Raw genomic sequence first — 19300 nt, 5'->3', positions numbered from 1 at the left:
AAGGTTCGTATGTCAAGACCAAACTCTGGTTGCCAGAGAGTCTTTGTCAGAGAGAAACAAACTATGATCCTGGGTTCAGCTATCCCTCCTCCTGGTTTGTTTACCTGCTCACACAGATGAGGAAGCTACCGTAAGTAGGAAGAATCCCAAATTTATTGGCTTATTGTTATGTGCAAACACAGAAAATTGGATATGGCACAATGTAAGTTATTGTTGTTTTCGCAGAGTACCCATATTTCTTTGGTGTTGTTATCCTCTCTGGTTAAACAGGTTTTGTAAATTTTTGAAGCACCGCAAACCTCTGTTAGCTAGTAGATAGTAGAACAAGTGCATACAGTCCAAACAACAATGGCTCTTTCATACCACCTTCAATACTGGAAAAAACCTATTCTCTTTCTCTAGCCCTAGGTACTTTCCCAAGCTTAACAATAAAAGACCAGGCTCAGTAACAGCTTCACAGTTCAACTCTTTTCATGAGCTGGTAGGTAATATATTTCAGCTGGGTTACATGCTCTGTGCTCAGATGGCACATATATAAGTGCTTGCAAGTTGACAATGTCTGTCTGCCTGGAATTAAATATGCTTATCAAAAAGAAAAGAAAAGAAAAGAAAAGAAAAGAAAAGAAAAGAAAAGAAAAGAAAAGAAAAGAAGTTTAGGATATGTCTAGTGAGATTCAAGGTCTTTCTCCCAGGTACAACAAATCCTAGATCCCTTGAACTCCAGCCACAGAAAATCTTTCCGGACTTCCCTACACAATCAGGATATTTTTTTTTTGTACACCAAGAGTCTATTTGTTTATGATATTTTGCACATAGTCCGCATGCCTCCCTTCAAGGCATGGTTCATTGTATAACTGGGAAAATGCAATACCTCCCACAAGATACTCATTGCCTTTATAACCAAAGTGTGAAACATGGCGCTGTGGTTGCTACATGGAAACATTACTGCTAATACTAAAAACCCTTCCCCCAAATCATCCCAGGGCAGCTTACAAAAATATCAGAATTAAAAGCAAAATACTGAATCAATAAAAATCACAAAACTGCCAAATTCCGTAACATATCTTGTGAACAGGGACATAAGATTCCTACTGGCTTTCATTTGTTGTTCAAACATGCGGTGCCATTTTTTCCTGCTTAAAAAAAGATGTATGGATTTGACATTTCCAATACACTTTGTATTATTTGGAAGCTGTTCTGCCACAATTTCTGTGTGGGAATGGGATGAGTTAGTGTGATTTTTATTTAATTATTTTTTTAAGGTGGCAAACAGCAGAGAGGCTCCTTACAGACAACTGCTGCCAGAGCAATTGAGGATGTTGATTGTAGGGCAGATGTGACAATACCTTAAAATGCGGTTGAAGCGTATTTTGAATGATCATTCAAAAAGGACTTATGTGTTCCTACAAAGTCCAGGAAATGATCTGTTATGGCACAAAATGAAATAAAATTTTAGCTAGGAGTTATGCTTGAATTGTTGCAATACCGCATTAAGAAGAAGAAGAAGATTCTGAAAGAGGTTTAGTTTTCTTTATATTTAATTTTTTTTTTGTATTGCATAATATTTCTGGACATAAACAGAAATAGTTTATTAGGTTTGCATTTCTGTTTGTTTGAAAAATGTGCAAATGATCGTTTGAACAAGGAACGCGGGAAAGCTTGAAAGACCTGAAAGAATTAAGGGGTAACAAGATTAATTAAACATACTGTGTGCCCCACTCCTTATGGGTATCCATAGGAGAGTCATTATTTTTTAGGATCAAACCAGTTTCAGTCCTTGGCAAAAGCAACTTAGTACAAAAATATCAAGTATGGCTCAGTTTAAAAACTGCAGTGGCCAATTGTGATCTGTTTACTCTTAGCAGATACCACCTGTATCTGTCAAAATGCTATTACTGTAAGTGAATGTTAGAAAGAATGATCCGAAGGACGTTGTTGTTGTTGTTGTTGTTGTTAGAATACACACACCACTGTATTTGACTGGAGAGTAAATAAAACATTTTGGCAACTTCATTTTTAAATAAAAGTCCCAAACAATAAACAACTTGGGAGGAAATTGCAAAAACAACAACCATGTTATATTCATTATGGGCATTGAACCGCAAGCTTCAAAATTTACTATCTCATCAGTCTCTAGCAAGTCAGAACAATTAGCCATTTTATATCGAGTGTGATTAATGACCAGGGCCGGCCCCACCATGAAGCAAGGTGTGCTGACTGCCTCGGGCGGCAGGATCCAAAGGGGCAGTAGATCTTGCCTCCAAAGAATGCACTGTCAGCCGCCGCTGCAGCAAAAGCAACAATGGCTGCAGCATGCTTCTCGGAGACTGGATCTGCCGCCTCTTCGGCAATAGCACCCCATGCTGCCTCTACAGCAGCCCTTGGAGAATAGGAGGTGCTGGTGGTCTCCCATCCCTAGGAAGGAATGGCAAGGGCTGCCCTCTGGGGTCTCCTGGGCTCTGCACCCGCCCAGCCTGATTCAGAGTGAGCGCCTTTCTCCCCCGTGACCAGGGCCATCTTAAGCATATCCAGCGCCATGGTGCAAAGCTCCCTTGGGCGCCCCCCCTGTTTTCCAGAGTTTTTTAGGGAGGATGGCGCTGCATGCGAGGCTGGAGGAGGCGGGCAGTGGCCGGAGCGCAGTTCCTCTGGTGGGGAAGAGGCAGAGGCTGGACGCGGCGCCTCCTGGCTTAGCTGGCCGCTTCGTGCCGCGGTGGCCACGGCAGACGAAGGCTCCGGGTGTGGAGCTGCATGGCGGAGGTGGGCGAGGGCAGCTGATGCCGGGAGGCGCTGCGTCCAGCCTCCGCCTCTTCCCTAGCACCCTCCAGAACTTGGCACCCTGGCACCCCACACCACTAGCCTCTATGGGTAAGACACCCCTGCCCGTGACAACCTTTGATTCCTTCTTCAACTGTCAGGTAAAGTTGATTTGATTTCCCTTTGATTCCTTCTTCAACAATCAGTTAAGGTTGATTTGATTTCCCCCTCCCTTGTTGCAGTTGTAGATCTTTACTCACCCCCTTGTTCCCAGTGTAGGATTTTATTCCACACACCCACCCTTGTTTCCAATGCAGATCTTCCCTCAACCCTCGGCGAAGGGAGGAGTCATTTTGTGGTTTGCCTCAGGTGCCAAAATGTCTTGATGACAGCAGGAATACCTCACATTTCCTTTACAAATGTGATTGTAACTGCAGCTCTCTCTCTCTCCATTCCTTTGGCATTCCTCAATTTAGACTCCATTCTGTTATGTTTTCAAATTAAGGTAAATCTGCACTGCTGCCTATTCTTTGTTGTATGAAAAAGGCTGCCAAAGTTACAAACTGACTTTCTGCTGTTCTGCCATCACTTTCTTGAGAACTGTCCCCAAAGGCCTTTTTTTTTTTAAAGAGAATTAAACTGTACCTTGAAGTGAATACTGAAAGCAACCTTTGATGTCAGACTATGAATTTTACACTACTCTATTTAAACTGAAAAACGAATTGCTAATCAAACGAAATTCTAAACAGAAAGAACAGGATAGAATGTACAAACAGCTTTATTTCTAGATAAAGGCTTCTTCAGATCACCCCCAATATCCTCCAGCCACACAAAGACCAATGTTGCCCTTTGATTATCCTTATTACGGTAGTCCAAATGGAAGACTGGGGACTAGCCAGATTAGTATGGGTGGCACTGCACAAATACAGAGAAAACCAAGAAAATGGTTGTAGCCATTTATACACTGTTTAACCTAAGAAGTTTCTGAGCGGATATGCAATAAAATTGCAAAAAATAGTATACAGTGGATAAAATAAAATAAATCGTAAAAACAGAAAGCTTCCTTAAAACGTGTTGAAGTAGGAAGGTCTTCATCAAGTACCTGAAGTATTACAGGAGGTGCTATCTGATTTCAAGCCCGCATTACTAAATTGCTTCTGGCAGATATAAGCTATGCATCTGAGCTATGGGGAACCACAGAGGCTTCCCCAAAGATCTCAGCGATCGGGCAGGGATAAAAGGAATATGAAGGTATTCCTTAAGGTATCCTGGACCCAAATTTTTAAGGGCCTGGTAACATGTGGTAAGGTAAAGGGACCCCTGACCATTAGGTCCAGTCGTGGCCGACTCTGGGGTTGCGGCGCTCATCTCGCTTTATTGGCCGAGGGAGCCGGCGTACAGCTTCCGGGTCATGTGGCCAGCATGACTAAGCCGCTTCTGGTGAACCAGAGCAGCACACGGAAACGCTGTTTACCTTCCTGCCAGAGCGGTACCTATTTATCTACTTGCAATTTGACGTGCTTTCTAACTGCTAGGTTGGCAGGAGCTGGGATGGAGCAATGGGAGCTCACCCCGTCGCGGGGATTTGAACCACTGACCTTCTGATCAGCAAGTCCTAGGCTCTGTGGTTTAACCCACAGTGCCACCTGCGTCCCACGGTGGCATTAGAAGTCTGACCTTTGCAATGGTCTAACTGCAGCATTTTGCATGGGGCTTCCAGTCCAGGCTTGGGCGTAGCCCCAGAGCGCACTGCAATGCATTTCAAGGGACTGTGAGCATTTCCTATTTTACATATTCCATTTGTGTGTCAGCAAATGAAAGTGAATGCATCACACAGAGTAGTGCTTTGGACACTAAGGCCCAGTTTAGAGGAAACCACTGCAAAAATGGCACCATGGGCCGAAGAAGTTGCTCAGTCCCAACACAAATGGTTTGTTCTGCGGTAATGATGCAAACAACAAAATTCCTATTTCAAGAAAGTAGCAATTTGCAACGAAAACGATGTAATATAACCTAGCAGATGTAGGCTCAAACCCCAAATCAACTACAGACCCATGTGAATTCCATTCACAGCACTGTGTTTGGCCTTAGATTCCCATCTGCAAAATGTGAAGAGAATGCCTTCCTTAGAAGGATGCTGCGAGCGGATACAACAATTGTACAGTGCTCTGTGCAGCTAAAATCGTAATGAAATGCCATATATGCCTATATAACACACCCCTTGGAAGACTCAACTGATGAAGTGTTACGTCTTACCCAAAGTTTTATATCTGATACTGAATCATTTTCAATAAGTAAAGCATCTTTTGGGCAATTCATAATTGCGGTAATACTGACAGCTGGTAACATCCAATGCAGAAGTAGAATTCTTCCTAACTGCAGGAAAATGTACAATACCGCAAAGTTGTTAAGTACTGTAATTTAACTCAGGATGTCATTTCATGCAGAACAGCAAGTGAGCGGTTAAGAGGCCAACACATTCCTTTGAGAGGACACTCCCTTGTAGCTGGCATTTGTGTTTCAGGATAGCGTGTCAGCAATTTGTCTGTTCGTAATGTGCATATATTATATCCCATACAATAGGATAGGTCCCGTATTCATGGGCTACACTGCACTTATCTGTCTGCCTCCTTTGCAACAGAGCCAGCATCCATAAATTGAGGGGAATTTCAGTTTCATGAGGGGAAGAGGGGATTTTGTTGAAAAGGGAAGCGTTGCTAGAAATAACACATACACACAAAAAAACCCACCAGCGTCGTTTTGCCTATTTGAAGTTAGCTCTTCTTCCCGTCTTTGTGTGGATATTGTATGGTGGTTCCAAAATGTAGTCTGAGTGAAGACTCCTCCTTAGTTACAATGCTGTGCTCTCCCTCTTTTACACACACACACACACACACACACACACACACTGCATTGACACTTCTACAAGAAGGGTAAGCGAGAATATTTAGTTGTTGACTGTATAAAGAAAGATTGCAATAGGCTTTTACATGCCTGTTTTGCATTTCTTTCAGCATATGCTTATCCCCGGCATTTGATAGTTATTTGTTTTGTGGGACACCTCTTCTGCTGAATCTATACTGTTCTGTTCCATTTGGAACATTTTTACTTGCTTCAGTCATTGTGTAATGGTTCTATATGTTTTATAACTGCATATTATTTTCATCAAATCTACCCTGGGACCTTATGGTGAAGGAGTCTTCTGAAATAAATATGTAAATGTTCCCTTGTAATGCCAGACTCTCCTTAACCAGAAATGGTGTGTTTTGTGTGGCGATGCCAGGTTTATGATTTATGCGCTACCCATGCACAGAGGGTTTTAGGCACCAACAATGGAGCTGGTTACTTTAGCAAGATGTCTTATGAAAATTATGTATTTTTATTATCTTCTTGTCCAATTGCCAATGTTGTAATCCTGATTCAATAATGTATTTTGCTTTGATTTTATGTTATGCTGCTTTGGTTCCAACCAATATTTTGTACGCTGCATAGATATATTTTTATATGACTTGTGAAATGAAAACCACCACCGTACAATGTGTCATGTACTCCTAAAATTTCAGGCAATGGACAAGGCCTGATATATTACTATGAAGCCTCATTGTGCTTGCTGGGTGATCTTACTGAGGTAGTGGAATGGATCCTAGACTTAATGCCAATCGGTGTGCTCGTCTGAGGTCTGTATCTGCTGGTTATGAGGAGTGTGTTCCTGTAGAATATGAAAAACCCCATAGAAGAGTAAAACAAGACACTGCAGCTGAACCTAAAATTTCTGGAAACTTGGAAATTCCTGGATACTTTGGGGGTCTTCACCCATGCCCTTTTCTGACGTGTAGATTATTTTCATATAGAAAACGTGCCAGGCATGAAGAAGCTCACAGCTAAGTCTCACTTGAAACCCAAGGAAAGTTGGTTATTAACTTACATCCCATTTTTGGCCCCACTGATTACATCTGTTTTTCTCCATGTAAGCGCCTGCCAACAGAGGATAACAATTCATGCATCTGACAAAATGGGCTATAGCCATAAAAGCTCATGTCCCAATAAATCTGTGTTAGTCTTCAAGATAATGCAATACTCTCTGTTGTCCAAATCTCATTATTTTCAGTGGAACTAATAGTGCAATTGGAAGAAAGTCCCACTGTGTTGAGAGGAACTTACTCCCATGTAAGCGTCTTTAGGATTGCATGATAGACTGAACTGAGCTCTTGCAGTGAAAGAGAGGGAAATGACTGTGCTACATCAGCTCAGTGGCTGATTCATGTCAACATCTCACTTCCAGCAGTGAGTAAATCTTAATGCTATAAAGGTAAAGGACCCCTGGATGGTTAAGTCCAGTCAAAGGTGACTATGGGGTTGCGGCGCTCGTCTCGCTTTCAGACCGAGGGAGCCGGCGTTTGTCCACAAACAGTTTTCCGGGTCATGTGGCCAGCATGACTTAACCGCTTCTGGCGCAACGGAACACCATGACGGAACCCAGAAATGTTGTTTACCTTCCCGCCACAGTGGTACCTATTTATCTACTTGCACTGGTGTGCTTTTAAACTGCTAGGTTGGCTGGAGCAGGGACCGAACAACGGGAGCTCACCCCATTGCGGGGATTCGAACCGCCAACCTTCTGATTGGCAAGCCCAAATGGCTCAGTAGTTTAGACCACAGCGCCACCCGCGTCCTATATAATGCTATAAGAAGTCATAAGACAACGGAGAAAGCTAATGGAGGGTTCCCATCAAGCATTTGATAATTTAGAGCATCCAGGAGCATGCTAAACATTAAGATGAATGGCCTGAACGTCCTAGCTAATAATAACTGTTGACAGCTGAAAGTTTGCTCTTCAACTTGAAACACTTAAAAAATCTGTTGTACTTCTTATGAGGTCTGGAATTGTAGAGGGTCAACCAGTCCAATGCCCTGCAGTGCAGGAATTTCAACTAAAGCATCCATGACAGATGGCCACCCAACCTCTGCTTAAAGACCTCCAAGGAAGGAGAGTCCACAATATACAGGGTTCCTTCCCAATGCAGAGAAGTCAATGGAGGGTAGACAAAAGAAATCTGCTCAAGACCAACACATACTCAAGAAATACATATTGGACTAATTAGAGCTGGAAGATGGTCCAAGTATACAATATACTCAAGACCACTTTTTTGAGAGTAGCTAGCCCATGCCAAACCTGAACAGCTTTACTCTCTTACAAAATTGAACAAAAATTCATCTTACATGTTTGAAAAGTCATTAATCCAAGATACAGCACCAGCCACTTCCAGGGGGTGAAGGGTAAAAAGTCTAGTACAGTAAACTACAGTATCCCAAGGTAAAGAAGGAAGCAATTGTTTCAAATGCTGGATCAAAGGAGCTTAAGATGGTACACAGTACATGGTTGTCTATTTCCACTCATTTTGAGGAGGTTTTGTTGATGATGACAGATGCTGTAAACTTATAACCTGGACCAAATTTGACTATGGTTGCTTATGACAAAATAGTATCGCAGAATGATGGTCTGGAAACTGCTGGCTTTAACTGTATTATGATAAATGTGTAGTCATGCTTACTTACTTCCAGTCTGTTGAGATCCCAGCACCTGAAGGCAACACACACACACAGAAGGGAGAATCTATGCTAGCTGAGTTGGGGGACTCACATAATCATGCTTTCTGCTGGATTACACAAGGCCTTTAAAAAGTCGTGTTGGGTCTGGGCACAGGAGAAGGGGCACAATAGCTCATCTCCATTGCTGGATGGGAGAGCACAGCCCTGGAGCCAAGCCCCAGCTCAAAGCTGAGCAGCAAGGAAGCAGAGGACCAGGAAGGTGAAGGAGCAAGGAAGCAATGTTCCTCTGCTTCATCCAGACTCCTTGCTGGGCTGGGAAGTGGGTCTTGGTTAAAAATTTGAGCTAAGCCCAGGCTCCAAGCTGAGCAGGATGACACAGCAAAGGAGCAAATCTCCTTTCACCCCTATACTTTTCTGTGGGTTTCCAACTGTGGGTTAAACCACAGAACCTAGGGCTTGCCAATCAGAAGGTTGGCGGTTCGAATCCCCGCGATGGGGTGAGCTCCCGTTGCTCGGTCCCTGCTCCTGCCAACCTAGCAGTTTGAAAGCACGTCAAAGTGCAAGTAGATAAATAAGTACCGCTCCGGCGGGAAGGTAGACGGCGTTTCCGTGCGCTGCTCTGGTTCGCCAGAGCCACATGACCCAGTTCTGCTGGCCACATGACCCGGAAGCTGTACGCCGGCTCCCTCGGCCACTAAAGCGAGATGAGCACCGCAACCCCAGAGTCGGTCACGATGGGACCTAATGGTCAGGGGTCCCTTTACCTTTACCTTTTAACTGTGTGGAATGTTTTTTTTTTTAAAAAAATAGAGAGGTAACCGTTTTATAGCAAAATTACATTTATTGCTAACTTGCACTTTCGAATAATAATGTTGCGCACATATCTGAGTGTAACCTCCACTGAACACAATGTACCCGATTCCATTCTGAGTAAACAGGCATAGGTTTGTGCTGCTAAACAGCCTGAATGCACACAGACTCCTTATCGTTCCGTTTCCATCAGCACCAAACTCTCTCTTACAGGAACAGCTGCAATTACACCCCAGTTAGCAAGCTACATTTTAAACCCGCAATTGATGCAGACATTGTGCTTATGAAAGCTTTCTGTAAGTAAGCTACTTAACCGAGTGACTTACAGCAGTAGTAATAATAATACTGATCATTTGGCACCCCAGACAAAAGTAGCTTTAAACAAGCCCTGGGCTAGAGAATTCCCAACTGCTTCAGGTGCCCACTAAAGCCTTGTTGCCTGATCTCTGGAAGTCCAGCTCAGAACTTCTCTGGCTTTTGAGATTTCACCAAGCGTTGCTAACCTGCATACCTTTCTACAAGTTGCATCCCATTCTTTTACACCAGAGTGAAACATGTTTGCTAGATGGGCCCCATGCCTTAAAAAGGAATTTTGATATCATTTCTTTGGGAGGTCATCCTGACACCTCCTCTTATTATCTGCATTTTGTACCTATTCTCAAGGCTGTTTATTCTACCATTCTGCACAAATGTGTAGGAACGTGAGAAGAGCTTCATCAGATCACACCAAGGGTCCTTCTACTCCAGCATCTTGTTTTCTACAGTGGCAAGAAAACTCTTCTCATGTTCTCTTGATGTTGCTCCTAGCAGCTGGTACTCAGAATCAAACCACCTCTGAAATCTGTCAACTGCATTTAAGTCATCCTATCTAGTAACCTAGTATCTTAAGGACACGGGTGGCGCTGTGGGTTAACTACTCTGCTGGGGTGGTTATCTGTGGATGAGCCTCACAGGCTCACTGAATTCTTTTTTCTCTTTTGTCATGGACCACAAGGGCAGGCATCAAGCTGTAAAGGCTTGGACACAAGAACTTCCCACACTGGAAGAATGGCAGACGAAAGTGATTGACTTTATGGGATTGGCAGAAATGACTGGCAGAATCCGTGACCAAGAGAAAGAGACGGTGGAGGAAGACTGGAAGAAGTTCAAAGCTTATCTTAAGAACTGTTATAATATTGATGAGTGCTAAAATGTCAAGGGAAAGGAAGATACAGAATTGCAGCTGAAATTGTTTGTTGAATTAAGATGAAATTGAGAAGGATAATAAGTTTTAATTAATTGGAGTAAAGGGTTGCTGAAAAATTGTAAAATAAGGATGCAAAAAGGGTAAGGTATGGGGAAGTCCGAGAAAGAAGGCTTATGAAAATGAGGTTATGAAACTATATTTGTGTGTTTGTTTTTGTTTGTTGATGTGTGTATGTTGTTTCGTCTTAAAATTGGAAAATTAATAAAAAATTATTAAAAAAAAACAAACCAACAAGCTGTAAAGGCTTGTATTTTCTCTTTGTGGGTCCGTCTCCTCCCACAAAGGTGTATTCCGAATGACTTACAGCAACATCTCTCTAGGCAACCAGAAACAGAACTATTCAGTTTTCCTTAATTTTATGCAAGTTGCAGAATTCAGCTTTTCTTGATGTAGAATTTCAGTGTAGGCTTTTTTTCTTTTAAGGACAGATAATACATACCCTGCATTTTATCAGCACTCATATATAATTTATAATCACTCACATATATTCATTCACATATTCTAACGGATGGATAGAACTTCGGATTGAAAATGTTACAAAGGTTTTTGCATGAGCAGGAATGCAAGGAATGGGTTGTTGCCTATTTGCTATCTCTAAATGTGGGTAGCTGCACACTGGCAACCAAAATCTCTTTCCTTCTCTACCTCACCAAGGAAAGAACCAGCATTTACAGTTGTGCAGGAAAAGAAAACCACTGCGATGATGTGGAACAAAACCAATCCTGTTGCTGCCAGCTGCCAGTAGACACAAAACGATCTGAAAATAGCAACAGCGATTTTTTGTGCTCTGCAAGGGAAGAGACTGAATGTGAACAGCGAAGCGCTGACTGAAACAGCAGCCAAAAAATAAAATAAAATGACAGAACCGCCGTGCAAACAGCCTCTACGGATCACTCACCTTTGCATCTGCCCGTTAAATCTCAGCACATTTCTACAGCCACATTTGGGGGCAGTTCCTCCAGAAAATGCCATGCATCCCTTCTCGAAGAAACGAGCAGTGCTGCTATCTCAGCACATTTTGTTTCATTTTTTTTCCAGGGCAGCCAGTACTACTGTCGCTTCATAGTTTCACGGCGCCGCTCCAGTCATTCAGAATTAATATTTCCACAAAGCCATCCAACTTTAATACCGATACCCTTTAGAGACTTTTAGCAGGGGGGGTGGGGGGTGGGTATGGGAGACAAGGAATGAGGGAGGGAGCCTGGGGAATGTGGTTTATATGTGACTCACACATAACATTTCCCCTTGCAGAGAGCCTTGGATTGCATCAATACTGTACTATGTACTGTAAGACGAGCCTCAAAAACAAAACATGGGTCGGCGGCTCCCGTCTAGCTAGCTCATAACCCAGGACCCGATCCTGGGCTTCTGACGCCCCCCTGTGCTGGAATCCAAGGGGAGCGCTTGGGGAAAGGAGTGCCAGGATCAGATCCCCGAGGCTGTTTATAGATTGGACAAGGGCACGGGCGGGCTCCTTTCAACGTACACTTCCCTAAAGCTGCAATTCTATTTTCGTTTCTCCGGGCTGAAGAGCAACACTGCATTTGATGGGGGGGGGGAGGGGGGGAGGAGGAGAGAGAAAGAGAAACCGAGTTCCCTAACTGACCCCACAGCACCAGAACCACATTTGGTTCCCCACATATTTCGCCTTCCTAAATATGCGCGCCCTGGAAAGGCTGGGGAGGGGGCACTTTATTTTGTGGGGGGTGTTCTGGATCCTTCCAAGCATTAATGAGAAGACGGCAAGTCCCCACCCTGCTGCCCCCCCCCCCGTGTGTGGGGGGGGGGGAGCCAAAGGCATTCCCCAAGTCGAGGCGCCATTGCGCCCCGGAGAGGCGCGAGAGAGACGCGCCGGGCGCCTTACCTCACAGACGCAGCCAATGGTCTGTTGTCGCCTGAGGCGTCGAGGTCCGGCTTCTTCTAAAAGGGAAAGGCTGCAGCTGCAGCTGCCGAGGTCGAGCGGGCGCCTTCTTCTTCTTCTTCTTCTCCTCCCTTCCTCGCCTCTGGCTCCCCTCACGGAACTCGCTTGGCAGGGAAGCGGCGTCCTTTCCCCGCTCCAAGCTGGGTCTCCACGTCCAGCCAACTTTCCTCGCGCGCGCCCAGATGCTCGCCCCACGGAGACACTCCCCTTCTCTCACACAATCTCTCTCTCTCTCCTCCTTCTCTCTTTCTTTCTACGCTCCCTTCTTTTTTTTAAAGCACAGGAAGGCGAAGGGCTCTCCTCCTCCTCCTCCACAACTACCAAATGACTTTACGCCTCCCCGCAGCAGCCGCCACCACTGGCGTTTCCTCGCTTTTGCGCGCCGAAATGCAGAACCTTGGCTCCCTTCTGCGTTCCGGTGCATTGCTAGCTTCTGCCTGGAATTGAGGAGGAGGTGTGTGGTGTGAGAGAGAGAGAGAGATGGAGAAAAAAAGAGAGAGAAAGGGAGATCATGACAAGCCAAGGGGACATAGCCAGCATATTTTCTCGATGAGGCATTCCGGAGGGGGAAATAATATTGCGAGGAGTTTCTCACAGCCTAAAACACGTCTCCCCGCCCTCCGAACTGGATCCTGAGGGAAATGGCCCCACTTATTTGATCAGATTTTGTGTCAGATTTTAAGACTTCGTTCCTCACAACTTGCCCCGGTTGCGAGATGCGATTTCTCCTGCGATTCTAGCACGTTGGGGCAGACACCGAAGAGGCAAACGAGAAAAATAAATAAATAGCGGGTTAAGATGGGTGGCCGAAGAGACTAGCCATAGACAGAGGGCAATAGTTCACTAGGTGACTCACTGAACTGCTTCAGAAGGATCCAATAATCTCCTCCTCAAACTGTTTTTTTCCATAAATAAACTCCCTCCATTAGGACACGTAAACAAACCACACTTTATGTACTCCGATTGAATTATTTACCACATTCATCCATTCAAGGAGCTTTGAATCTCTCAGCAAATTGTCCATGAGGCAAACGGTGGTGCTGAAAGATTGTGAGAGGTTTTTCTTTTCTTCTTTGGTTGGTTGCTTAACACCAGTAATTTCCATTTTCAAGTAATGCTCAAGTACCGTTGTAGCTGCTAACTGATGGGCAAAATATGGGATTTTGAAAAACTGGCTTCAGCAGAGCAATCCTATGCCAGTTTACTCAAAAGGAAGTTATACTGTGTTCAGTGGAGTTTTGCTCCTAGGTAAAATGTGCATGGCTTTTATTATTATTAATGTGCGGTATTTTGGAGCAATGCAATCTCAGCTCCATGGCAGTTTAAAACTACCTTGTTTCTTGTCCTTCACTTCCGGTCATCCGGGGCTGAAACTATGACCCATAAAAAGCAGTGGGAGTTTTGCTACTAGCTTGCAAAAGAGCATGATCCTGTTCCAACTGTGTACTTAACCTTTCCCAATCTCTCTCTGAACTGTAGTTCAGTTACATGTGGCATTTCTAACAATATTCTTAAGAAATGATCAAACAAAAGGATGCTTCATGCAGATATTTTTTAAGGAACAATGCAGCTTACTTTACACATACATACAAAAACACGAATGCCAACAAGCATATTTGCAAGTGTGTGTGTATTAAAGAAAAACACTTGGCAGAGAAGAAACAGAGGAGATTGCCTCTCTATTAGTTAGAGTTAGGGAACTACCTCAGGCAACTGATTTGGAGTGCCCTAGATCCCAAATAGTAATCACTTTGACAAAATTAAATAGTTTCCCCTCTGTGGTTATGTCAGGATGCTTCAGAGGGATTTCCCTAGAAAAGTCCTGGTGTCCCAAGAGAACTTGGAATGGAGTTATGTCTGCGTGCTGTTACTAAACTGTTGCTCCTTTTCTTGCAGACAGGATAATACTGTTATGGATTTGTGGGTGCCAGGCTTCTAATCCCTATAATCATAGCTGTCAACTTACAGATTTGAAAATAAGGGACCAGCAGCCTTGAAAATAAGGGACCAGCAGCCAAAATAAGGGACCTGCAGCCTCACCTGTTCTAGGCACTGCAGTCTTCCTGTCCTCCTGCAGTCTGGTCAAACTCATGCTGATAGCTTCGAGAACACTGTCCAACCAACTTTGTAACCAGAGGTTCAACTGAATAGAATCTGAATCACATGCACCACAAGGCCTATGCAGCCTCAACTTAAGATGGCTCCCTGGCCTGACTTTGCACTGCAAAGTTTGCAGCAGCACGTGCAACAAAATGGTGCCCAGCATTCAAAAACCCTCTCAGCTTGCATTAACTAGCCACACACAAGGCATGCAAGCTCCACCCCCCAGTCGTTCTTAGACTTCTTATTGGGTGAGAAACACAACCAAGCAACACAGTTGGAGCCTCCCTCCTCCCTGGCTGGCAGGGAGGGAGGGAGAGGAGCTGCTTCCTTTGAAATTTAAGGGACATCATTTAAGGGACATCCATCAATAAGGGACAGCAGCAGGACATGGCGCTGGAATAAGGGACTGTCCCTTCAAATAAGGGACACTTGACAGCTATGCCTATAATCCTAGCAAGTGTCAAAATATAAATCAGGCAGAGGTGATCGACTGGCAAACGGGCCATTAAGAGAACCAAGGAAAGGGGGGCTTTGTGCCAGACGGCAAAATGGGTGGGGCTCCTCCTCTTCTCTCTCTTAGATCAGGAGTAGGACAAAGCAACAGTTGTTATGTGAGTGAGAAGCTGGAGTAAAAGCAGCAAGCAAAGGATCAGAGAGCAATGTTTGATTTCTGTTTCAATCACAGGCTGCTGCTATGGGAGAAAAAAGACATTTTGGGGTGTTGATGCTATGAACCCCTCCATCGTATGCTCAGGTTGTATGTATGCGTAACTAAACTAAACTAAACTAAACTAAACTAAACACCCTAGTGGTCCCGGGCCCTAAGGAAGTTAGATTAGCCTCAACCAGAGCCGGGGCCTTCTCAACACTGGCTCCGGCCTGGTGGAAAGCTCTGTCTCATGAGACCAGGGCCCTGCGGGATCTGATTTCTTTCCGCAGGGCCTATAAGACAGAGTTGTTCCACCTGGCCTTTAGCTTAGAATCAGTTTGATTCCTTCCCCCTCTTTCTTTTTACTTTCTCCTCCTGTGACGAGGCTGCATCCTAATGTTTTAATGTTGTATTTTAATATTTTTTAAATTGTATTTTAATCAACTTGTTTTTATTATTGGTTGTTAGCTGCCCTGAGCCCGGTCTTAGCTGGGGAGGGTGGGGTATTATTATTATTATTATTAAACCATAAATCCTGAAGACACCACACTCTTGACTGTGCCTCATTTTGAAAAGGAAGCACAAACCCTGGAGTTTCACACTGCTGGGAGATTGGGGTGTCATGCAACAATACCACACCCTAGCTTTTTGTTTAGTGTGAAATGCATATGCAAACTAAGAGCCCATGTACAAAGGGTTTCCCATTTTGTTCTTAAAGCAATCTATGGGGAAAAGGTTAAAACGAGACAGTGCTTTCTGGTAGCTTTCCACTGTGCATCATGGTCTCAATGTAAACTTGAGCTCTGATCCACTATGTTATGTGGGCTGTCATTTGTATCCTCTTTCATATGACTGGCATACAACCTAGTAGGGATAAAGCAGGCATAGGCAAACTCGGCCCTCCAGACTACAATTCCCATCATCCCTGACAACTGGTCCTGCTAGCTAGGGATCATGGGAGTTGTAGTCCCAACACATCTGGAGGGCCAAGTTTGCCTATGCCTGGGATAAAGGATCAAAATAAATATTGCGTGCAACTTCTGAATTTTCTAAACATACATTTTGAATTTCTTGGATCCAAGTTCTTTTCTAGTTACAAAGTTCAAACATGCGTCTTATATTATGCAGCGCGGTGGGGATTTTGGGAATCATTGAGGATTCTTATAGAATAAAGCTGTTATTGCAAACCAGCTGGGAAAACAGGATTCAACAAAAGACTCGGACAAAGGTCTTGGAGAAGAATGTAGCTATAAGATAAAAGGCTATAAAAGATTTACAAATTATATCTGGATGTGGGAAAGTGAAGAGAAAAATCTGGAAAGTGAGCAAAAAAGTCTCCTGCTGTTTAGTTCATACATCAAATGTATATGTTCAGCCAAAGGTCAGTTAGCTTATTTTTTCCATTTGATTCATAGACTGGCGTGGGTGTATAGCACATGCATTTCTGTATTAGGAAAGTAAATGCTAAAGCATATCAGGATAAAGAATTTACGTATCATTTGCACTTATCTAAAATATTTAGTTTTTGTGTTAATAATTTTCCAACTTCAGCCATAGCTCCAAAGTTGGTTTTGCAGTCTGTAGTCATTTGGTTCACGTGATAGGAAACATTTTTCATTTGATCCAATGCTACTTTTGTCTGCCAGGAAAAGTCCAAATATCCAGAGATGCCAGAACGCCATAAAGGTAATTTAATAGAAATCCACTTCTCCTTTATGGAGAACTACATAGTTATGTGGCAATGCATATAAAATAACAGCATCCCAATGTTGTTGTGCCGCTTTTTGTTAAAGAGCAAAACAAATTTGGGAAGGGAGGAATCTATAGAAGAGGGATGGCAGGAGGGGGAGCTTCAGATACTGTATTGCTAGTGAACACAGGCAAGCTACGAAAACGATGAGTTCAATCTAAAACCTCTAAAAATAATACTCATTTTAAGATCTTTTCATAGGAGTTCAGCATAAATCAGGGTCACTTCTTAACTGCCCACACATAAATAATTAAATGATAAAATCATTCCTTAGAAGAGATCTGTATCCTTTCATAACTGAATGCAGCTGCTGACAATCTGCCCAAATCTCCCTATCCACACATTTTCCTACCCTAAAAATAGCCTATACAGATGACATTTATGTGCTCTTTCACAGCAGAACTGCAGGCTATAGCTCTTGATAAAATATGCATTATAAAGGCATTAGAACCTACTGTTCTGCAGTCACTAACATATAAATGTACAGTGGTTTTTTTAAATATACAGTTACTGGCTCACACTTGCATGCATGAAAGGCTTAACCTTTGTTTCCTCTCTCTCAGTTTTGTTCTCTTCATGCTTCCTGGAACCAGTGAAGAAGGAGAAATGTGGCTTGGCTCCCAACTCAGCAAATGCTGCTTGTGAATGAAGAATCTCGCTAAAATGAGATTTTATAGCCTGCATCTTTGCTAACCTAAACATTGCATGATCCTTTTTTTGTAACCAATTCCTTTTCATTTTTAAGTTTCTTGTAAACTTTTTTCTTATTTATTTCACTGCCCATGGATGGAGTCAATATTCTTAGGAGTTAACCAGATTCCCAAATATTTAACTTTTTTCACCACTTCTATCCCTATTTGTTGTTGCATTATTTCTATCATACCTTGGTCCATATTTTTTGCAAGTATTTAGGTTTTTTTCTTATTTAATATAAACCCTTCCACTTGACCAAATTGTTTGACTTCCTCCAAAACTACTTTTGCACTTTCCAACGGTTCTTCTACTGTTATTACCAGATCATCAGCAAAGGCTTTTACTTTATACTCATTCTGGCCTACTGACACACCTTTTATTGCTTCATTTCTCCTTATTGAGTTTAGAAAAATTTCCAGAACCATTATGAATAACAATGGTGAGAGAGGACATCCTCGTCTCGTACCCTTAAATATTCTTAATTCTTCTGTAGTCATGTTGTTTACAATTAACTTCGCTCTCTGTTCAGTGTATATCGCTTTTATTCCATTAAAGAATTCTTTCCCTACCTCCATATATTCTAAATTTTTTAACATAAAATCCCAAGATATGTTGTCAAAGGCCTTTTCTGCATCCACAAATATTAACACAGCTTGTTTCTCATTCCTGGCTGTCAGATATTCCAACATATTAATTATATTCCTTATATTATCTTTCATCTGTCTGCCAGGAAGGAAACCTGCTTGATCTTTGTGAATAATTTCTTGTAATATCTTTTTCAACCTCTTTGCTAAAATGCTTGCAAAAATTTTATAATCTGTATTTAGCAATGAAATAGGCCTATAGTTTTTGACTTGAGTTAAATCAGAGTCTTGTTTTGGTATAAGTGTAATAAAAGCTTCTTTCCACGTCTCCGGCATTTCTCTATCCTTAAGGATGTTATTCATGACTTCTTTCAACGGTGTAGACAGGATGTGTCTCATTTCTTTATAATAACTTGCTGTAAATCCATCTGGTCCCGGAGCTTTCCCTTTTTTCAATTCTTTTATAACTTCTTTAATTTCTTCTATTCCTATTGGGGCGTTCAGCCTTTCTTTCTTTTCTGTCGGGATCTTCTGCACCTTTTTTTCTTTTAAGAATCTTTCAATTTTCCTCATATTATTTTTCTCTCTATTATTGTATAAATGTCTATAAAAGTCCAAGAATCCTTTTCTAATGCCTTTTGGATTAACTATCTCTTCTCCTTCCATGATGATTTTATTAATTGTATTCTGTTCCTTTCTTTTCTTGATTTGCCACGCCAGCCATTTGCCTGATTTAGCTGCCAATTCAAAATTCCTTTGTCTCATTTTTTTTATATTCCACTCCACTTCTTTATTATCGTCACAAATTGTGTTTGCAGAGCCTTTATATTCTGTTTTATTTTTGAATTATCTGGTTTTTTAATTAGCTTTTGTTCATTGTCCATTATTTGTCTTAAAATTTCTTTCTTGCCTTTTTGTCTGCTTTTATTTTTTATTGAATTTTGTTGAATAAAAAATCCTCTCATCACCGCCTTGCTGGCATCCCAAACTATATTCATTTTCGTACCTTTATTACAATTGTTCATAAAATACTCCACAAGCTTCTTTTGTGCCTCTTCTAAGATTTTTTTATCATCTAGAAGGTAGTCATTGATTCTCCATCTAAACGATTTTTCTTCATAACCTCTTATCTCACATTTGATTGGACTATGATCTGAAATTACTCTTGGTTGGATTTCAAAATGTACAAAATGTTGCTGGAATGGTATACAAAAGACGAGGAAGTTAAATCGGTTATGAT

At 42.5% G+C, this 19300-nt stretch overlaps 1 protein-coding gene across 1 annotated transcript in view; it reads right to left on the bottom strand.

The window, feature by feature from the left end:
• Window positions 1–12738, bottom strand: part of SPATS2L (spermatogenesis associated serine rich 2 like) — a 64035-nt gene extending 51297 nt beyond the window's left edge. The window contains exon 1 of the mRNA XM_081879176.1: window positions 12225–12738. The gene's annotated coding sequence lies outside the window, so the exon portion shown is untranslated. The remainder of the gene's footprint in view (window positions 1–12224) is intronic.
• Between the last annotated feature and the right edge of the window lie 6562 nt (window positions 12739–19300).

Source organism: Podarcis erhardii, assembly GCF_964252035.2.
Source record: "Podarcis erhardii genome assembly, chromosome: 1".
Classification (NCBI taxonomy): domain Eukaryota; kingdom Metazoa; phylum Chordata; class Lepidosauria; order Squamata; family Lacertidae; genus Podarcis; species Podarcis erhardii.
Note: the sequence above shows the minus strand (reverse complement) of the source record. Positions and strands in the feature narration are given on the sequence as shown.